Here is a 22686-nt window from a genome sequence, read left to right as displayed (position 1 = left end):
GAGCATGGGAAAGCTGGGTGCTGAGGAAAAGAGCCTTTTTCCCTCAGGACAAAACATTTCCATCCCATACTATAATGGCCCCCACATAGCCTTCCTAATAGTATAAAGGGTCCCACATAACCCTTCGTATATTATAATGCACCCCATAGTCCTCCATGTATTATAATGCATTTCCCATAGTCCTCCATGTATTATAATTCACCCCATAGTTCTCCATATATTATACTGCACCACATAGGCCTCCAGTTTTATAACGCACACCCATAGTAAATGTATAAGGTAGCCTCCATATTCCTCCATATATTATAATGTAGCCCCCATAGTCCTATATGTATTATAATGTAGCGCCATAAATCATCATATTGTATTATGCAGTCCCATACGCCTCCATGTATAATGCACCCCTAGTCCATGTATAAGGTGTCCTTCATGTTTATTATGTAGTCCCATAGACCTCCATGTATCATGCAGCCCCATAGATCTCCATGTATCATGCAGCCCCATAGATCTCCATGTATCATGCAGCCAGGACCCTCAGGCCTCCATGTGTCATGCAGCCAGCAAAATAAAAAAAACAAGTACCTCTCTTCTCCTTCCGACTCCTGCGACCGCGGTAGTTACTCCCCTGCCCCCATATCTCACACACCCCGCTCCCCATACAGCCTGCACCCCCACATCTCACACAGCCTGCACCCCCCAGATCACACACACTACACCCCCATATCTCACACACCCTGCCCACATATCTCACACAGCCTGTACCCCAACTTACCCCTCTCAAACACTCTGCACCCCTTCACAACCTTCTGTCACAGTCTGCAGCCCTCATATGCCCCTCACCCTGCAGCCCCCTTTCCCCTCATGTCCCCTCTTTTCTTATTACCAGTCATGTGTCCATGTCTCCTTCAGGATTCAGTATCTCTTGCTTTCTGCCCGGCCTCCTGTGTCTCCTCCCACACAGTCACATGGGCGTGACATCATCGCAGGTCCTGCAGGATGGCTTATTCCGTCTTCTGTGCAGGTCACTCCTGTTCTGCTGCAGCTCAGACATGGCTGGTGGCCTCTCCAGGTCAGGGGCCCCTCTACTGACACTGGGCTCCCCTGACTCACAGGCCGGCCCCCTGACGGTCGCATTGTCGGCCACTACACAGCGGCACTACACATAGGGGCCCGGCAGCCGGCTCTGCAGAGCGGCTGCCAGGCCCCTATGTGTACTAGTGCCGCTGTGTAGTGGCCGACCTGTGAGTCAGGGGAGCCCAGTGTCAGTAGAGGGGCGGCTCACTTCTCCTCGTTCCCCCGCTGATCCGGTCTCCTCGGCGCGTCGTCCATTGCTGTCGCTTGCTCTGACCTCTCAGCAGGCGCGCAGTGATGACGTCACCGCGGTCCTCTGCAGAGCTGTCAGAATGCCGACAGTCACAGCGGGGAGAATGATAAGAGAGAGAGCGCGCCGCTCACTCTCTCATCATTGCTCTCAATTGTATCGGCACCTGCGATGCCGATGCAATTGAAAGCGCGATCCTCGGCGGGGGGCGGTGACAGCGCGGCCACCGGGCCCCCCTGAGTAGCGGTGAGCCACTCCTGCCACCCCGAGTGGGCCCCCCCCGGCAGCTCAGGGCCCCGGCATTTGACCGGGTTTGCCAGGTGCTGGTGCCGGCCCTGGTTATGTGCACAGTTTATTCATTGATGATTGTTGGTTTATAATTGTGTACATGGTTTTTCACTATTGATAAAGAGTTACAGTATGTGTACAGTTTATTCATTGCTGGCTGGTGGATTATACTTGTGTATATGGTTTATCACTGCTGATACAGAGTTACAGTATATGTACAGTTTAGTCATTGCTGGTTACTGGTTTATACTTATGTTTATGATTTAATCACTGCTGATATATTTTTATGTTTATGCTTATTCATTGCTAGATGTTGGTACATAATTATATATGCAATCTCTATATTACCGATATAAATTTATGCATATGGCTTATTTATTTAGATTTATATCTGTGGTATATTCTGTCCTGGTATATACAGTTAGGTCCAGAAATATTTGGACAGTGACACAATTTTCGCGAGTTGGGCTCTGCATGCCACCACATTGGATTTGAAATGAAACCTCTACAACAGAATTCAAGTGCAGATTGTAACGTTTAATTTGAAGGTTTGAACAAAAATATCTGATAGAAATTGTAGGAATTGTACACGTTTCTTTACAAACACTCCACATTTTAGGAGGTCAAAAGTAATTGGACAAATAAACCAAACCCAAACAAAATATTTTTATTTTCAATATTTTGTTGCGAATCCTTTGGAGGCAATCACTGCCTTAAGTTTGGAACCCATGGACATCACCAAACGCTGGGGTTCCTCCTTCTTAATGCTTTGCCAGGCCTTTACAGCGGCAGCCTTCAGGTCTTGCTTGTTTGTGGGTCTTTTCGTCTTAAGTCTGGATTTGAGCAAGTGAAATGCATGCTCAATTGGGTTAAGATCTGGTGATTGCCTTGGCCATTGCAGAATGTTCCACTTTTTTGCACTCATGAACTCCTGGGTAGCTTTGGCTGTATGCTTGGGGTCATTGTCCATCTGTACTATGAAGCGCTGTCCGATCAACTTTGCGGCATTTGGCTGAATCTGGGCTGAAAGTATATCCCGGTACACTTCAGAATTCATCCGGCTACTCTTGTCTGCTGTTATGTCATCAATAAACACAAGTGACCCAGTGCCATTGAAAGCCATGCATGCCCATGCCATCACGTTGCCTCCACCATGTTTTACAGAGGATGTGGTGTGCCTTGGATCATGTGCCGTTCCCTTTCTTCTCCAAACTTTTTTCTTCCCATCATTCTGGTACAGGTTGATCTTTGTCTCATCTGTCCATAGAATACTTTTCCAGAACTGAGCTGGCTTCATGAGGTGTTTTTCAGCAAATTTAACTCTGGCCTGTCTATTTTTGGAATTGATGAATGGTTTGCATCTAGATGTGAACCCTTTGTATTTACTTTCATGGAGTCTTCTCTTTACTGTTGACTTAGAGACAGATACACCTACTTCACTGAGAGTGTTCTGGACTTCAGTTGATGTTGTGAACGGGTTCTTCTTCACCAAAGAAAGTATGCGGCGATCATCCACCACTGTTGTCATCCGTGGACGCCCAGGCCTTTTTGAGTTCCCAAGCTCACCAGTTAATTCCTTTTTTCTCAGAATGTACCCGACTGTTGATTTTGCTACTCCAAGCATGTCTGCTATCTCTCTGATGGATTTTTTCTTTTTTGTCAGCCTCAGGATGTTCTGCTTCACCTCAATTGAGAGTTCCTTAGACCGCATGTTGTCTGGTCACAGCAACAGCTTCCAAATGCAAAACCACACACCTGTAATCAACCCCAGACCTTTTAACTACTTCATTGATTACAGGTTAACGAGGGAGACGCCTTCAGAGTTAATTGCAGCCCTTAGAGTCCCTTGTCCAATTACTTTTGGTCCCTTGAAAAAGAGGAGGCTATGCATTACAGAGCTATGATTCCTAAACCCTTTCTCCGATTTGGATGTGAAAACTCTCATATTGCAGCTGGGAGTGTGCACTTTCAGCCCATATTATATATATATAATTGTATTTCTGAACATGTTTTTGTAAACAGCTAAAATAACAAAACTTGTGTCACTGTCCAAATATTTCTGGCCCTGACTGTATGTATGTGTATAGGGATTACACTGCTCCTTAACTAAGCAGCTTTCTCCAGTTTGCTGCCAGTCGTATACTTTGCTTGAACTGCTGTGTGGCCCATTCCCGTGTTCTTATCCTGATCCCTGTTACTGACCCAGACAGTACTTTGTTTACTCTTTGCCTTTTTACCTGTTATCTTCCCCTGGTTTTTTGATCTCTGGACCATGACCTTTTTAAGCCTCTGTGTTATCCCTTCATCTGACTCGCTTTCCTGGAATACCGGACTTTGGACCACTATTTGGCCACATCTCTGTCTTTTTTTGGGTACCGCGACCTCTCATGGAACTGACCTCAGATTGCCTGACCACTCTGTCCCTTCAATCCTTGTAAGTAGTAACTAGAGATGAGCGATCCTGCCAATGATCGTCAATCCTAGCCGAAACCATTAAATTCAATGGGAGGCAAAAGTGATGTGTTTTAAAAGGGTGTAGAGGGGCTGTAAAATAAAAAATAAAAAATAAAAAAGGGTTAAAGCAGTACAAACTTACTAAGTCTCCCGCGGCTACATCGCTACTTCCAGGGCCGACAATTATCCTTGATGCATATTCACTGCTTTCCACTTCCACTGGCGTTTCTGATTGCCTGCCATTGGACCATGCCCTCACCCTCTGAGACACCATCTGTGATTGGTTGGAATCAGAAATGTTGTATGTGGCCTTATACTGGTGATAAATAAGTAAAACAGTTGCCATAGGGTTCCCCTCTATTGATAGCAGCATAGATAAAACCAAGGCTACAGACTACAGCCCCCAACCATGCGCTTACCATGGCTGTGTGTCAAAATAAGAGGAATCGCATGCTGCTTTTTTTTAAAAAAATATTTAAATAAATAAATAATTTTTAAAAAAGCATGCGGTGTCCCACAATTTTGTTACCTCGCCAAAATAAAGCCTGACAGCTGAGGGCTTATATTCTCAGGCTGGAGAGACCCATGCTTATTGAGCCCCCCAGTTTAAAAATAGCAGGTGGACTTGCATTAGGTTTGTCATTCAGTAAGCATACACGAAGATTACAAATTATTCTGCACAAATATTCTGAATCCAAATATTTTACTATTCACCCATTACTAGTGACAACATCTTGTGAGCTCCAGGAGGGAGTATAAAGTTTGTTATTTTAATAGGGTAAAACATGTTGATTGTCTGTGTAGCGGACAACCTATTCGAGAACAGTATATTAAAGGACAAAAAAAACAGTGTACATGTGGTCAATATGTAGAGAAAATAAGGAACTGATGTGGTAGACTATTATAAAAAACAGTACAGGGAACTTATAATTATAAATAGAATCATGCACTATCCACTTCCTTCATGATTAAGGCTTAGAACGCACTTTGCGTTCACCTACTTGCAGTTCTAAACGCACGTTTTTGGCTTAATTGATTTGACCAAAGTTGCCTTTTTCAGAACTTTAGCACTGAAAACGCATGCATATTTACCGCGTTTTAGATGCGTTTACAGCGCTTTTTACATGATTTTTCACCTGCATTTTGACAGATGCATTTTGAACATCAAGACACTGCTAAATAAAGTTTAAACAGTCAAACAGAAGGAAAAAAGAGAAAAAAAGGGTCAAATCTATATTAATGGGAAAAATAATGAAAGTAGATATATTTAATAAAATTATAGCGGTAATATACATTTTATCTCTAAAAGAGCAGTAAAAGCATATTTTTCTTAAATTTAATTGTCAGATTATGTGTGTGTGTAAAGGGATATATCAAATCATTATTTTGAAAACGCATGTTTTCTGCACATAAAAAGCAGGTAAAACGCAGGAATTTGAGGAATCTTGGTTTTTGCCATTTCTCATTGACTTCAATGTTAGCAAAACGCACCCAAAATGGCAAAAACAACTGACATGCTGCTTCTTTGAACACATGGTTTTTGCCACAAAATATGCAAATTAAACGCAGTGTTTAGAAACGCAAAGTGCGGTCTGAAAATCACCATTTTCCATTGACTTTGCTGGAAAATCAGAACGCATGCCTTTTGGCACGAAAAAGGTGCTTCTCAAAACGGACATAAAAAGCAGCAGAAACGCAAGTGGAAACGCATAGTGCGTTCTTAGCCTAAATGTGGTTAAGCAACCATGAATATACTGAATATATGGATCCATACAATCCCATTAATTTCATATGGAGGCACATGGAGAGAACATAATGTGATATGCTCTTTTTCCTATGTAGATTAATCATAATCTCAAGACTTTTTTTACAGATACATCTACAAAAGGTTTTTTAACAAAAAAAGTTCAAATTTCAAAACCTAACCTTGAATTTGCATTTGACCAAAAATATTTCTATGTACAGTTAGATCCAGAAATATTTGGACAGTGACACAATTTTCGCGAGTTGGGCTCTGCATGCCACCACATTGGATTTGAAATGAAACCTCTACAACAGAATTCAAGTGCAGATTGTAACGTTTAATTTGAAGGTTTGAACAAAAATATCTGATAGAAATTGTAGGAATTGTACACATTTCTTTGCAAACACTCCACATTTTAGGAGGTCAAAAGTAATTGGACAAATAAACCAAACCCAAACAAAATATTTTTATTTTCAATATTTTGTTGCGAATCCTTTGGAGGCAATCATTGCCTTAAGTCTGGAACCCATGGACATCACCAAACGCTGGGTTTCCTCCTTCTTAATGCTTTGCCAGGCCTTTACAGGCGCAGCCTTCAGGTCTTGCTTGTTTGTGGGTCTTTCCGTCTTAAGTCTGGATTTGAGCAAGTGAAATGCATGCTCAATTGGGTTAAGATCTGGTGATTGACTTGGCCATTGCAGAATGTTCCACTTTTTTGCACTCATGAACTCCTAGGTAGCTTTGGCTGTCTGCTTGGGGTCATTGTCCATCTGTACTATGAAGCGCCATCCGATCAACTTTGCGGCATTTGGCTGAATCTGGGCTGAAAGTATATTCCGGTACACTTCAGAATTCATCCGGCTACTCTTGTCTGCTGTTATGTCATCAAGTGACCCAGTGCCATTGAAAGCCATGCATGCCCATGCCATCACGTTGCCTCCACCATGTTTTACAGAGGATGTGGTGTGCCTTGGATCATGTGCCGTTGCCTTTCTTCTCCAAACTTTTTTCTTCCCATCATTCTGGTACAGGTTGATCTTTGTCTCATCTGTCCATAGAATACTTTTCCAGAACTGAGCTGGCTTCATGAGGTGTTTTTCAGCAAATTTAAGTCTGGCCTGTCTATTTTTGGAATTGATGAATGGTTTGCATCTAGATGTGAACCCTTTGTATTTACTTTCATGGAGTCTTCTCTTTACTGTTGACTTAGAGACAGATACACCTACTTCACTGAGAGTGTTCTGGACTTCAGTTGATGTTGTGAACGGGTTCTTCTTCACCAAAAAAAGTATGCGGCGATCATCCACCACTGTTGTCATCCGTGAACGCCCAGGCCTTTTTGAGTTCCCAAGCTCACCAGTCAATTCCTTTTTTCTCAGAATGTACCCGACTGTTGATTTTGCTACTCCAAGCATGTCTGCTATCTCTCTGATGGATTTTTTCTTTTTTTTCAGCCTCAGGATGTTCTGCTTCACCTCAATTGAGAGTTCCTTAGACCGCATGTTGTCTGGTCACAGCATCAGCTTCCAAATTCAAAACCACACACCTGTAATCAACCCCAGACCTTTTAACTACTTCATTGATTACAGGTTAACGAGGGAGATGCCTTCAGAGTTAATTGCAGCCCTTAGAGTCCCTTGTCCAATTACTTTTGGTCCCTTTAAAAAGAGGAGGCTATTAGTGATGAGCGAGTACTAAAAAGCTCGGGTGCTCGAGGCTCGGGCCGAGCATCCCAAGATACTCGTGTACTCGTCCCGAGCACCGAGCCCAATGTTATCCTATGGGAGACCCGAGTATTTTTGTGAAATGACCACCGGCAGCATGTAGAAACCCTAAAAATGACACAAAAGTCTCAGAAGAGTGCTCAAATGACATGGCAACAGCATGGGGAAGACCCCTTGAAGCATTTATCACTCAAAAGTCACAGCTGTGAACAATTTTGTCCGCGTTTTACGCCATTTTTACGGACTCACCAGAAAACCTTCAAAAATGACACCAAAATGAATTTTCATGGCGGAAATGTTAAGGGCACATACCCAATAGTGAGATAGAGCTAATGTATGTTACTTTTTGAGATTAATACATGAAAGATTTTACGTAAAACATTGTGTGGCACTCCGATGTCCCTGAGAAGAGACGTACATAAAGGCCTCTGAGTCTAATGTGCCCATTTTGAGGAAGTGAGTCTTTGTAGTATTTTCCTTTGCCAGGGCAGTCCAAAATTGGGAGGTTCACCAATGCCCCTGCATACAGACGTGCATGAGGGCCTCAAAACATTAAGTGTCCATTGTCAGGAAGTGGGTGTATTATAGTATAGCCCTTAGGCAGGGCAGCCAAAAATTGGGAGGCTCCACGTTGTCCCTGGATAGAGACGTGCATGATGGCCTGTAAACCTGAAGTGCCCATTGTCAGGAAGTGGGTGTATTATAGTATAGCCCTTAGGCAGGGCAGCCAAAAATTGGCAGGCTCCACGTTGTCCCCGGATAGAGACATGCATGAGGGCCTGTAAACCTGAAGTGCCCATTGTAAGGAAGTGGGTCTATTGTAGTATAGCCCTTTGGCAGGGCAGCCAAAAATTGGGAGGCTCCACATTGTCCCTGGATAGAGACGTGCATGAGGGCCTGTAAACCTGAAGTGCCTATTGTAAGGAAGTGGGTCTATTGTAGTATAGCCCTTTGGCAGGGCAGCCAAAAATTGGGAGGCTCCACGTTGTCCCTGGATAGAGACCTGTTAGGTTCTTAGTGCCTCCGTGCTTGCATTTAAAAACCGCACGTGTGTGCCTGTTGGTGGCAGCTTTCCGCTGCACTTGTGTGCGTTTTGCAAAAACTTGGATATAACGCACAAGTCTAGTGAATACACATCAGCACAGCATTGCAAAATGCGCAAGGGCGTTGTCAACGAACAAGGAAGTGGACATGATGGTGGTGCAGGCAGAGACCGAGGTCGTGTGCAAGCTCTAATTTCGCCACAACAAAGGGCCACATCTAGTCGCTCGCACGTCCTGTCCCAAATTCTTGGGGACCGCAGCAGTACACCGCTCTTGAACCAAGACCAGTGTCAACAGGTTGTTAGTTGGATAGCGGATAATGCTTCCAGTCAGATTGGCACCACCACAAACACTCTGTCTTCCACACGGTCAAGTGTCAGTAGCCGTGATACTGCACCGCACATTTCAGAACCTGATCCTCCTTCCTACCACCAGGCCGAGTACACGTCCACGGACATTACTGATCCCACACTTGGACACTCGGAAGAGCTGTTCGTTCACGTTTCCATTCACACATTCTGGCCTCTCGCCAGCTCCTGTTGAAGTGGGCCATGACGAGATTGTATGTACAGATGCCCAAATATTTGAGCAGCCACGTTCTCACGAAGTTGGCAACGTGTCTTAACAAGGGGTGGACGATGATGAGACACAATTGTCAGGACGTCAGGAGGAGGAGCAGGGTGCGGAAGAGGAAGACGACGCGGTGGATGATCCAGTAACTGACCCAACCTGGCAGGAGGATATGCAGAGCGAGGACAGCAGTGCACAGGGGGAGGGAGGCGTAGCATCCCAACAGGCAGTAAGAAGCACAATTATATAACGCACAAGTCTAGTGAATACACGTCAGCACAGCATTGCAAAATGCGCAAGGGCGTTGGCAAGGAACAAGGAAGTGGACGTGATGGTGGTGCAGGCAGAGGCCGAGGTCGTGGGCAAGCTCTAATTTCGCCACAACAAAGGGCCACATCTAGTCGCTCGCACGTCCTGTCCCAAATTCTTGGGGACCGCAGCAGTACACTGATCTTGAACCAAGACCAGTGTCAACAGGTTGTTAGTTGGATAGCGGATAATGCTTCCAGTCAGATTGGCACCACCACAAACACTCTGTCTTCCACACGGTCAAGTGTCAGTAGCCGTGATACTGCACCGCACATTTCAGAACCTGATCCTCCTTCCTACCACAAGGCTGAGTACACGTCCTTGGACATTAATGATCCCACACTTGGACACTCGGAAGAGCTGTTCACGTTTCAATTCGCACATGGCCTCTTGCCAGCTCATGTTGAAGTGGGTCATGAGGAGATCGTATGTACAGATGCCCAAATATTTGAGCAGCCACGTTCTCATGAAGTTGGCAACGTGTCTCAACAAGGGGTGGACGATGATGAGACACAATTGTCAGGAAGTCAGGAGGAGGAGCAGGGTGCGGAAGAGGAAGACGACGTGGTGGATGATCCAGTAACTGACCCAACCTGGCAGGAGGCTATGCAGAGCGAGGACAGCAGTGCACAGGGGGAGGGAGGCGTAGCATCCCAACAGGCAGTAAGAAGCAGGGTGGTGGCCCCAGGCAGACGTCAGGCAACTGTTCCCCGGAACAACACGACACAAGGTGCCTGTACAAATGTTAGGTCTTCCCGAGTCTGGCAGTTTTTTAAGTTGGCTCCAGATGATTCTAAAAAGGCCATTTGCAACACCTGCCGTGCCAGCATCAGCAGGGGTACCAAAACTAGCAGCCTGACCACCACCAGCATGATCAGGCACATGTCAGCCATGCACCCGACTTTGTGGGATCTACAACAGAGTCGAGGAGCAGTGCTTGCTGATGTCACTGCTACATCTTCGCTTGTTGTGCATGCGAGCCAATCCCCTGTCCATGCTGCCCGCGAACAAGCCTCCTCTGGCCCTGCACCTGCAGTTGCCCGCGCAGAAATAACACCATCATCAAGCACGTCCTTGTCCCAGCGCAGCGTTCAGTTATCCATTCAGCAAACCTTTGAACGCAGGCGCAAATACACTGCCAACGCCCCACATGCCACACTTCTAAATGCTAACATTTCGCGACTGCTTGCGCTGGAAATGTTGCCTTTTAGGCTGGTTCAGACAGAAGCATTCCGCGACCTGATGGTGGCAGCTGTCCCACATTACTCGGTCCCCAGCCGCCACTATTTCTCCCGATGTGCCGTCCCCGCATTGCATAACCACGTGTCACAAAACATCACACGTGCCCTGAACAACGCTGTTTCAGCCAAAGTCCACCTAACCACAGACACGTGGACAAGTGCATGTGGGCAAGGCCGCTACATCTCGTTGACGTCACACTGGGTTAATATTGTGGAAGCTGGGACCCAGTCTGAGCGAGGGACGGAACACGTCCTTCACACACCAAGTTTTGCAGGCCCTACCTCAGTCAGGGTTTCACCCACACTCTACAGCTCCGGAATGTCATGCTCCTCAGCCTCCTCCTCCTCCTGCGCATCCTCATCCACTTTACCCTACACACCAGTCCCAAGCTGGAAGTGTCGCGGGCGGAGGAGGGGACGCTGCGCTCTCCCACTGCTCGGGTCCGGCTGCCGCTGCTCTACGGCTGCTGCTGCTCGGTGGCTCGAGCGATGGCCGCCACCGCTGCTCTGGACGGGGATCCCGGGAGCCTGTGACAGGGAGCAGCTTTGTTGTTATTTCTCCCCTCCGTGGGTAGGGGGGTTGGATGTCCCAGGGCCCGGTGATGGGGTAGAGATGGATGACAGGCGGGTTGCGGGGCCTGATGAGGTGCAGGGTCGCAGGGGCAGCGCTGTGCCGCACGGCACGGAGGTACTCACTCAGCCCAATGATGATGACACAGTTCACGGTAAAACAAGTGGCTGGATGGACGGGTCCCTCGGACGGCTGCGGTTGTTCCTCCCTGCAGGTTAGTGATGACTGTCTCTCCCTGCACCTAAGTTCAGTGTTGGTAGTGATGGTTTCCCACCGGTAACCCGCTCCCCGACCTGGATATGGGCCGGAGGAGCCCCTTTTGCCCACAGGTGCTGGCCCTGGGAGACGGTTGCCCTTGGCGGTGGCGGTGTCTCCCCTTCACGGTTGGACGGTTGCCTTCTATCATGACTTGGCTGTTTGGAAACCCTGAGGTCCCCTTCACTAACGGATTTGGCAAATTCACGGCGAGACCAAGCCTTGCCGGGATCCGAAAGGCCCCTGCCAATGGTGCTGGCTTCTCTTTGTATACCGGTCCGGTACGGCCGGGTCACCACCCGTCCACGGTCCTTACGGCAGACTCCAATCGGCCTCCACTGCAGACGGTCACCACATCCTGCCAACCTTGCTGTCCTGTCCGGGCCACACACCCGGACCAACTTCAGGCTCTTTGCTGTCACTTTTCTCCTCTCTACTACTTTCCTCCTTCCACTTCCTTAGCTTAACTCTCACTGCCTGTGTTTTCCCTCCTCCTTGGTGGGTGGAGACCAACCGCCTGGCTCCACCCCCTGGTGTGGACAACAGCCCCTGGGTAAGGCAACAAGGATTTTGTGTTTTGACTATGATATGCCTGCAGGGAGTGTGGGGTGTGTAAGTGTTGTGCTCTGTGGCCCCTGGCTTGTCCAGGGCGACACAAAAGCACTGCAGCACTGCCTCGGCGAAGCGGCAACAGGCTGTGCTGAAGCTAATCTGCATAGGTGACAAACCCTACAATGCAGAAGAGGTGTGGACAGCTCTGAAACAGCAGGCAGATCACTGGCTCACACCTCTGAACCTAAAGCCAGGAAAGGTCGTGTGTGACAATGGCCGGAACCTGGTGGCGGCTTTGAGGCGAGGCCAGCTGACACATGTTCCATGTGTGGCCCATGTGCTCAACCTCGTGGTTCAGCGGTTTCTAAAGTCATACCCAGAGCTGTCTGATCTGCTGGTAAACGTTCGCCGCCTGTCTGCACATTTTCGAAAGTCACCTACTGCTTCAGCCGGCCTTGCCGGCTTTCAGCGCCATTTGCATCTTCCGGCTCACAGACTGGTGTGTGATGTCCCCACGCGTTGGAATTCAACTCTGCACATGTTGGTCAGGATATGTGAGCAGAAGAGGGCAGTTGTTGAGTACCTGCATCACCTAAGCCGTCAGGAAATGGGTCAAACTCCACACATAACACCTGAGGAGTGGAGATGGATGTCCGACCTATGTACCATCCGCCAAAACTTTGAGGACTCCACTAAGATGGTGAGCGGCGATGACGACATTATTAGCGTCACCATACCGCTTCTCTGCCTTCTAAAATGGTCTCTGCTCAAAAAACAACCATGATGCATTGCAGGCGGAGCGCGATGAGTTTGAGCAAGAAACAGTAGTGGGTGTGGGTGATAACACACAGCCCAGCCTCGTCTCATCACAACGTGCAGTGGAGGACTATGACGAGGAGGAGGATGAAGACATGTAGCAACTCTCTGGCCAAATTGAGGATATGACATGCAGTCATATCCTCGGTTCAGCGTGGCTGGCCAGAGGACAGGGTAGATGATGAGGAGGAGGAGGAGGAGGAGGAGGAGGAGGAGGACAGCATGTTCAGTCATCGTGTTGGTCAGGATACTGAAGTGATGGCTGTTAAGAGTCTGGCACACATGGCTGACTTTATGGTAAGCTGCCTGTCTCGTGACCCTCGCGTTAAGAACATCTTGGCCGACAATCATTACTGGTTGGTAACACTGTTAGACCCACGTTAAAAGGAGAACTTTATGTCTCTTATTCCCGAGGCGGAGAGGTCAGGAAAAATGCAGCAGTTCCAGAAGGCCATAGTCACGGAAGTAGGCAAAGCATTCCCCTCACAAAACGCTAGCGGCATAGGTCAGGAATCAGTGGACAACCAAGGCGTACAGCCGAGAGGGGCACAAGTCCAATCCGCCAGAGGTAGGGGAACAGTCTTTAAGATGTGGGACAGTTTTCTCAGCCCCTCACATACCACAGCCCCTGAGGTGCGGGGTAGTGCCACAAGAAATCCTAAGTTTGCCCAGATGCTCAAGGAGTACCTTACAGATCAAACAACTGTACTCCGACATTCCTCTGTGCCTTACAATTAATGGGCATCCAAGCTGGACACGTGGCATGAATTGGCTCTCTACGCCTTGGAAGTCCTGGCCTGCCCTCCCGCTAGCGTTTTGTCAGAGCGTGTTTTTAGTGCCGCAGGTGGAATCATTACAGATAAACGCACCCGCCTGTCAACTGTAAATGCTGACAGGCTGACTCTGATCAAGATGAACAAGGGTTGGATTGGGCCTGACTTCACCACACCACCAGCAAATGACAGCGGAATTTAAAGTTTGTAACGGGATTTTGCCATGTACCTCCACTCACCCATGGTAACACACTTCTGGACTTTGGCTAATCGCTGGACTGCTCCTCCTTCTCCTCATGCGCCATCATGATGACCGTTACAATAGTTAGGCCGTTGTTTCAGGTATACCCCCAGTGGTAAATTTTTTCGCCCATTCTTTCAGAATGGGCATTACAACGACAGGAGACCCGCTCCTTTGCAATGGGAACAATGTTTTGAGGCCCTCATGCACATCTCTATCCAGGGACAATATGGAGCCTGACGCTGCCACCGACAGGCACACACGTGCGGTTTTTAAATGCAAGCACGGACGCAATAAGAACCTAACAGGTTTTTAGGAGCGACAATTACTGAGAAGTCTGACACTATCAGACACTGCTGACTGACGTGTATTATTCACTAGACTTGTGCGTTATACAATAGTTTGTGAAAAACGTGCACCTGTACACTGCCACCGACAGGCACACATGTGCGGTTTTTAAATGCAAGCACGGACGCACTAAGAACCTAACAGGTTTTTAGGAGCGACAATTACTGAGAAGTCTTACACTATAAGCCACTGCTGACTGACGTGTATTATACACTACACTTGTGCGTTATATAATAGTTTGTGAAAAACGCACACAAGTGCACCTGTACGCTGCCACCGACAGGCACACACGTGCGGTTTTTAAATGCAAGCACGGATGCACTAAGAACCTAACAGGTTTTTAGGAGCGACAATTACTGAGAAGTCTGACACTATCAGCCACTGCTGACTGACGTGTATTATTCACTAGACTTGTGCGTTATATAATAGTTTGTGAAAAACGTGTACCTGTACGCTGCCACCGACAGGCACACATGTGCGGTTTTTAAATGCAAGCACGGACGCACTAAGAACCTAACAGGTTTTTAGGAGCGACAATTACTGAGAAGTCTGACACTATCAGCCACTGCTGACTGACGTGTATTATACACTACACTTGTGTGTTATATAATAGTTTGTGAAAAACGCACACAAGTGCACCTGTACGCTGCCACCGACAGGCACACACGTGCGGTTTTTAAATGCAAGCACGGACGCAATAAGAACCTAACAGGTTTTTAGGAGCGACAATTACTGAGAAGTCTGACACTATCAGCCACTGCTGACTGACGTGTATTATACACTACACTTGTGCGTTATATAATAGTTTGTGCAAAACGTGCACCTGTACGCTGCCACCGACAGGCACACACGTGCGGTTTTTAAATGCAAGAACGGACGCACTAAGAACCTAACAGGTTTTTAGGAGCGACAATTACTGAGAAGTCTGACACTATCAGCCACTGCTGACTGACGTGTATTATACACTAGACTTGTGCGTTATATAATAGTTTGTGCAAAACGTGCACCTGTACGCTGCCACCGACAGGCACACACGTGCGGTTTTTAAATGCAAGCACGGACGCAATAAGAACCTAACAGGTTTTTAGGAGAGACAATTACTGAGAAGTCTGACACTATCTGGACTGTTTTAGACTGTGTACACCAGCCACAGATATGATGAAGGCTGGTATACGGTCACCACTAGGAATGGCTATATACCCTGCCTACCTGCCTGCCTGTATACTGCTACAATAGTCCTGACAAGGACTCTTCTGGTCACTAGCCTGTATTCCGACCTGGCTATACCCTGCCTTTATATAGCAACAATAGTCCTGAGAAGGACTCTGCTACTGTACTCCGACCTGGCTATACCCTGCCTGCCTGTATACAACTAGAATAGTCCTGAGAAGGACTTCTGGTCACACTGTTTGCAGCCCTGCTCCGGAACTAGCTATAAAGGGCCGCAAAGCTTTCCCTGAATCAGCGACACTCTCCCTGCACTGACTGTCTGGATAGCTGTGAGCAGAGCACAGCGCGCCGGCCGGTATAAAGGCTCGGTCACGCTGTGCGGGCCGGCCAATCACTGCAATTCCACAACTAACAGGGCTGTGGCATTGCAGTGGTCTGCCAGCCAATCCCTGCATGAGGGCTGGCTCTCAAAAGAGCGCCAACATGCAGAAATGAAGACCACGAGTACAGCACGAGTATCGCGAGATTACTCGGTCCCCGCCGAGTAGCCCGAGTACAGTGATACTCGTGCGAGTACCGAGTAGTAACAAGCATACTCGCTCATCACTAGAGGCTATGCATTACAGAGCTATGATTCCTAAACCCTTTCTCCGATTTGGATGTGAAAACTCTCATATTGCAGCTGGGAGTGTGCACTTTCAGCCCATATTATATATATAATTGTATTGCTGAACATGTTTTTGTAAACAGCTAAAATAACAAAACTTGTGTCACTGTCCAAATATTTCTGGACCTAACTGTATATTACTATAGCATTATACACATATTAAAATAATCACATATATATTTGTTTTTATTAAAGATCGATGGCTATATTTTTTTAGATGTTTGTTTAGATACTGCACATAAAAAAATTAAATCATTTTAATTTGAATAGAAAAAAAATAGAATTATATCTGGTTTTAATTTATTTTAGATCATTATTTTTGTTAACTGATGTTTCAGTAACTATATGAAATACTGTACAAAACTTAGGTTTGTTTCATCAAGTTTTTATTTAATTGCTTTCAAAATACAACAATAGAGAAGTACTGGACTGTGGAAGAACACTGCCAACCCAAATAACAGACGGTGTATCTATTATCTCACTTCCATGAAGGTCAATGACCTATGACAGTTGGAGCAGAAAAAGCACTGTGAGGGATGTGCAATTTAATCTTTACACAAATAAAATAGAAGTATCACAATGCCAGCATAATGAAGAATCTCTGAGAGAAAAAGAAAGTCTGTCCCGAAGGAAATTCTTCATTCCATTTCTTAAACTGTTCAAATGCATTCACACTATGAAGTTCGCGCATTGTGTTGACACACGTATTAATAGTATTTTGGTTGGACTGTTATAGATGCTTTAAAGTGATTTCAGAGTCCAGCTTTGTCTCAAATTCCTTTCATTTATTACTATTCAATGGCATTGGAGTGGACCATTGTTTGCCAAAATGTTTGCATGATTAAATTGTCCTGTTTTTCTTTTGTGGCTTATACCAAGATTCCATTTGTAATCATTGTTATGTTTGTTTGTTTTTGTCTATATTATATCGATATGTAGTTTTATATGTAGCATTCCTAATGGATTTAAATAGTGGCTAAAGTAGCAGCCGCAGGAATAATAGAACTAAAAATGAATGCAACAGTTACATTAATTCCATTCAGTATGGAGAATAATTTCTCATGCTATGTTCACATATATTACCCCAACAGCCAAGGTTATAAATATACCATTGGATAAAAAAGTGATAACTACAGGATATTAATAAAAGGTAATTTTACTCTTTATTGAACATAATAAGTACACAAGTAACTAAATTACAGGGATATTAGCTCCTAAAGGGGCACAATCTATGCCTGGGATTACATATAGCACAATTGATTAATCACATTTCAGCAAATACAATCATAGTTTTTTCACCATTGGACCATCAATTCATTTGCTGTCCTGACCGCAAAAGAACATATATAAATATAATATGCATCACCATTATACATATATACATATACGGTATATAAGAATGGCCATTATCGGTGCCAGTCATATAGATGTAAAGATCACTGTTTAAGTATAATAAATACTACATAAACTAGAAAATAGGAAGTGCCTGAGTGCATATAGTTACCAGTACTTTATAGACTCATATTAAACAGTGAGCTATAAACACATATCATCATTTGGCTATTGCTGACTAAGAAGTACCCAAGTGCATGCTGCCACCAATGTTTAATGTACTTATGCTTTGAAATGAATCACCTGCATCTATAGTTACTTTGCTATTGAAAATGTAAAGGACATTATGACCAATGGTAAGTTTTACCTTATCTGTAATTAACTCATATATGAGAACTCAAGGTAGTGTGTCCCTCCACCCCGATGCACGTTTTGCACTTGCTTCTTCCAAGAGGCGTGTGTTAATTCCATTCAGCAAGGAAAATAATTTGTCATGCTATGTTCACTCATAGTGTTTACTGTGTTTGTTAAATGAGCCAAAAACCTTCATACACTGACTGTATCCATAGACCTCTCTTGGTTTAATGTCAAAAGAGGATGCTTTTATTATAAACAGAATAATATATATAAATATATATATATATATATATATATATATATATATATATGTTACAGTATTATATTTCTATACTATATTATGGAGTCAACCCATACAATAATGTAAGCCTCATAGTCAAAAGTCAATATATGACAATGTAAACGACCTAACCATGTAATAACCAATATGTAGTCACAAAGTACAGGCAGGGTAAACCTTTTTAGTTCTCTGAAGTGGCACCAGGTAGGTTGATTATACTTCAATGAGGCATAGAGAGGAGCAGCATGGTGGCTCAATGTTTAGCATTGTTCTGTTTCTTTCTGTTGATGAGCAACTGGTGGCATTCCGAGGTAGGTGCCCATTCAGACAATATATACCAAGTAAGCCAGCAAAATATGGCATCAAGATCTGGACACTTTACGACAGCAAAAGTTCATATGCTCTAAATGTTCAAGTGTATACAGGAAAAACCCCTGATGAAAGACCTGAAAAAAATCAGGGTATGCGTGTTGTTTTAGATTTGACTCATGGACTAAAAGGACAAAATAAATCGTATAGACCTGGCTCACTATATATATTCGGGTGCTCTGGAGAAACAATCAACTCAACTCCAAAATTATCCCGGGCACTCCAAGAAGAAAGAAAACAATGTCTGGGTATCTTTGATGTTTTTTATTGTGTAATAGTCTTATCTCAACGTTTCGGTCACACCTTGACCTTTATCAAGAGAATATATCAGACTATAAAGAAAACATAAAAACAAAATTAATACATAACACAAGAGATAATTACCAGGAGACACAGCTCCGGTCACTTATATACAATGTACAAAAAAGAACATGTAACACGCATTACAGTTGCAGGGTGAAAAAAGTACAAACATATGGGGTAATAGCATATATATACCCAGGGAGAAGATTAGGACATCATCCGAAGAAATTTGTGTGCAAACTGAAAGTTTATCATGCGTATGTGTGAAGAGACGAACAAATGCACATACCTATGAGGCAGAGGAGTCAATATATGAACACTACTCGAAAAGGAGCGATACGAGTCACCACTCAAAAGGAGAGAATGATTGGTGCGTGTGAGCACTAGGTGAAAAAACAGGATAATCGTATTAAAAATCATGCAGTGAATCATGACATGTACACGACTATTGAGTGATTTGTGGGTACCTGTGACTAAACGATTGAAAGTCGGGGTCAGCCAGTCAAAGTCTTAAGGAAATCATGTAATGGTATATTACCAGGGTAGAAGATCACATGTCAAAGCTAGATATAAGTAAAAGAAGAGTGAAATGTAAAAGAAGAGAAAAGATTGTGGAAGGGGAGAGGGGAGGAGGGAGGGGAAGAGGGGGGGAAAAAATTCTCAGGGTAAGGAGAGATGTATAAGATATGTATAAGAAAAGGTACCTGTCCAATAGAGATAAAGAGTTTCAGTGGCTACCGTATAGGTACAGCGCCAATCTCATCCGGGAGGAGACAGCCTAATAGAGGAAGATGGAGTGAACATATCAGTAAGTGGAGAAACGTGTATGTAAGGATAATTATACTATGTTCACTACCTGTCAACCGGCGTGGGAAGGTGTACAAGATATAATATGTATCCGGAAACCAGTGAAACTGATCTGGAATTGGCACAAGTTATCCAGTGGGTAATGCAAGTCTCCTATACTTGCTTTAAAACATATAGCCCATAATGGCGCAGGTTAATATTCTATAAGAGAGAAAAAAATCTCTTTGAATAAGCAGTTCCACAAAATATGCAGCATAAGGTGAGGTAAAACCTCCAAAGGAAATGACTCGCGCTTACTCACAATCTATAAACAGCCGTGAGGAGGAATTGTATAGGAGTCCTTGTTAAAGGTGGTAGTGGGATAGCAGGAGTTATCCTGATTGCCAATATCAGTGTCCTATATTCGTTGCGGACTTATGACATAAGAAACAAAGGTTAATGCAATGGTATGCCAACAATTTCTCAACCATAAGCAAAAATGGGTGAATCAAATAACAGTACCTCTGAAATGAAACAGCCTGTGTGAAGACAATGCCCTGTGCAGTAGGTTATTCTTAGGGGGGTTGCTTGGAAATGGAACGGTCAAAAAGACCCATGAGGAGCAAAGGGAACCTATAGTTGTAGAGACATAGATTATGGGTGAGCGAAATGAGGAAGTCATGTTAGGGAAGCCCGATGTATGGGGTGATACAGACCTGTGTCCAGTGGAGAAAGTGGCTGGCTGCTGCGCTGGTCTGTGCACTAATGCTGTCTTAGGCCTGTGCCACACATCCGTGCTGCCGGCACGTGTTTGTCATTTTTTACACGTACCGGCGGCACGGAGACACTTTAACCAATGCTACCCTATTGTAGCAGGCACACACACGTAAAACCACACGGAACGTGTGTCCGTGTGCGTTTGTACGTGTGTGCGATTTTCAAAGCGCTGACATGTCAGTGTTTTCTCCGGCAGCACGGGTGTTACACGGCCCGCACCCGTACCACACGGGTGTAGTGTGGATGCGGTCCCGTGTGACACGCGCCGGAGTAAACACACATGTCAGGGAAAAAAATAAAAAACATTAACTCACCTTCTCCAGCCCTCCTGTCTCTGCCGCTGCTGCCTCTTGCTGCCGACCGCCGCTCATTAATCTCATAGAATATTCACTTCACTGCCTGGCAGCAGCAGCAGCAGCGGGGAGACGGGAGGGCTGGAGACCGAGGATCAGCACCACGGACAGCAGCGCGGACATCAGGAAGGACCAGGTGAGTATAATAATTACTGATTCTACGTGTGCTATCGCGGATAGCACACGTAGAACACACGTGTCACGCACGTACCAGAGACACGTACTTACCTGCACGCAACACGCAGGGAAAATACGTGTCTCTCGGCACGTGCGTGAAATTCACGTGAGTGTGGCAGAGGCCTTAAATGCAGGGTTAAATGAGAAGATCAGCTGCAGGTGAAGCTGACTTCCTCCTTTGTTATGTCTTGCATAGGGACGGTAGTGGTGAGAATTGGTACTGCGGCGCTATATCACACTGTGGACTGCTGGACACTGTGTGTCGCTACATTATACGGTGAGGAGTGGTATACAGACCTCCGTGATGTGAGGGAGTAAGTGCCTTTCATGTGACCGCTAGGACAGAAGAGTGAACCAGTGGTGTGTAGAAATCACGTGGTGAAAGGAGCCTAAAAGGAAGAAAAACAGATTAGTAGGCATCTGACAGGGAAAAAAAAAAAAAAAAAACCACAACAAGTACCTTTTTAATTGCCATGGATCTAAATCTAAAATCACTTACATATAATGATGTTATGTATTATATAGCTGTGAACATGTGGGTAGATAACACACAAAAACATATGAAACATAAAAATAGAGAGGTTTCTATGGACAGGAATCAAAGAGGACCACAACCAGATCCTGAATGTATTAAGTGTATCACAGATGAACCTCATATTCTCGGTTCAACCCACGGGGTTCCAGAGTACCCAGTGTGAAAATCCAGAATGCTTCTCTTTCTTTGAGTCTGCGGACCCTATCACCGCCCCTGCGCATTAATGGAACATGTTCAATGACCTGGAATCTCAGTTGGGCTACTGTGTGATGGAAAGTGTCAAAGTGATGGGGGATGGGTAGTAAAAGCTGCTTACATCTAATGGTTGATTTGTGTTTACTTATGCGGTCTCGGATATGTTGGGTAGTCTCCCCAACATATCCGAGACCGCAAGGACACTTGATTAAATACACCACATAAGAAGACTCACAAGTATGGTACCCTCTAATAGTAAAGTTTTTGCCAGTATGAGGATGTGTGAATTTATTGCCCTTGGTAAGATTATTACATTGAAGACAGTGTAGACATGGAAAATTACCAGTTTTGGGTGGTCCCAAGAAGGTCTGTCGTGGTGAAATGGACGACCCTATGTCGGCTCTAATCAGACTATCCCTCAAGTTCCTCGCTCGTTTGTGACAAAAAATCGGGAGCTTCCCGAACTCCTTGATGGAAGGGTAAGCCTTCTGTAACAATGGCCAATGTCTTGTAATGATCTCCTTAAAAAGTGGCGCAAAAGGGTGATATGTCTGGACACAATGGATTCGTGGGGTATTGGCACCATCATCGCGGGCACGGGTTGTACGGTTAAAGGCCACAGAGGAAGGGTAGCCTCGTGAGAGGAATTTCTCTCCCATCTCACGAAACCTAGATGATTGTGTCTGAGGGTCAGAAACGATCCTTTCCACTCTCTTATGCTGTGAAATGGGTAGTGATTTTTTGATGTGTGGAGGGTGGCAGCTTGAATACAGCAAGAGGCTGTTTTTGTCAGTGGGTTTGACGTATAGATCGGTTGTAATGGTCCCTTCAGAGGATAAGATGACGAGGGTGTCCAGAAAGTTGATTTGGAAGGGATCGCTGTGTACCGTGAAGGTAAGTCCCAGACGGGCGGAAGAGATATATTGATGAAAGGTGTCTAGGGATAGAGGATCACCTTGCCAAATTACGAAAATGTCATCAATATATCTCCTCCATCCAATGGCATGTTGTTTCCAAAGTGAGTGATTGTACACAAATGTATCCTCGAAATGCGCCATGTAGATATTTGCGTACGGGGGCGCTACGTTAGAACCCATTGCTGTACCACGTTGCTGCATATAAAACTGATCCTCGA

General features: G+C 45.2%; 1 long non-coding RNA gene across 2 annotated transcripts; it reads right to left on the bottom strand.

The window, feature by feature from the left end:
* Nucleotides 1-19022: 19022 nt before the first annotated feature.
* On the bottom strand, nt 19023-19732 carry LOC142244220 (uncharacterized). 2 transcript variants are annotated; one of them, XR_012724473.1, is made up of 4 exons: nt 19585-19732; nt 19433-19506; nt 19196-19291; nt 19023-19111 (listed from the first exon to the last, which is right to left on the bottom strand). It is a non-coding gene; the product is annotated as an uncharacterized LOC142244220 (long non-coding RNA). The 2 variants fall into 2 exon arrangements; XR_012724472.1 differs by having other exon boundaries at nt 19023-19291.
* Nucleotides 19733-22686: the final 2954 nt, after the last annotated feature.

The sequence above is a fragment of the Anomaloglossus baeobatrachus genome, chromosome 6, assembly GCF_048569485.1.
Source record: "Anomaloglossus baeobatrachus isolate aAnoBae1 chromosome 6, aAnoBae1.hap1, whole genome shotgun sequence".
Taxonomy (NCBI): domain Eukaryota; kingdom Metazoa; phylum Chordata; class Amphibia; order Anura; family Aromobatidae; genus Anomaloglossus; species Anomaloglossus baeobatrachus.
The sequence above is the reverse complement of the archived record's forward strand: the minus strand, read 5'-3'. Positions and strand labels throughout refer to the sequence as shown.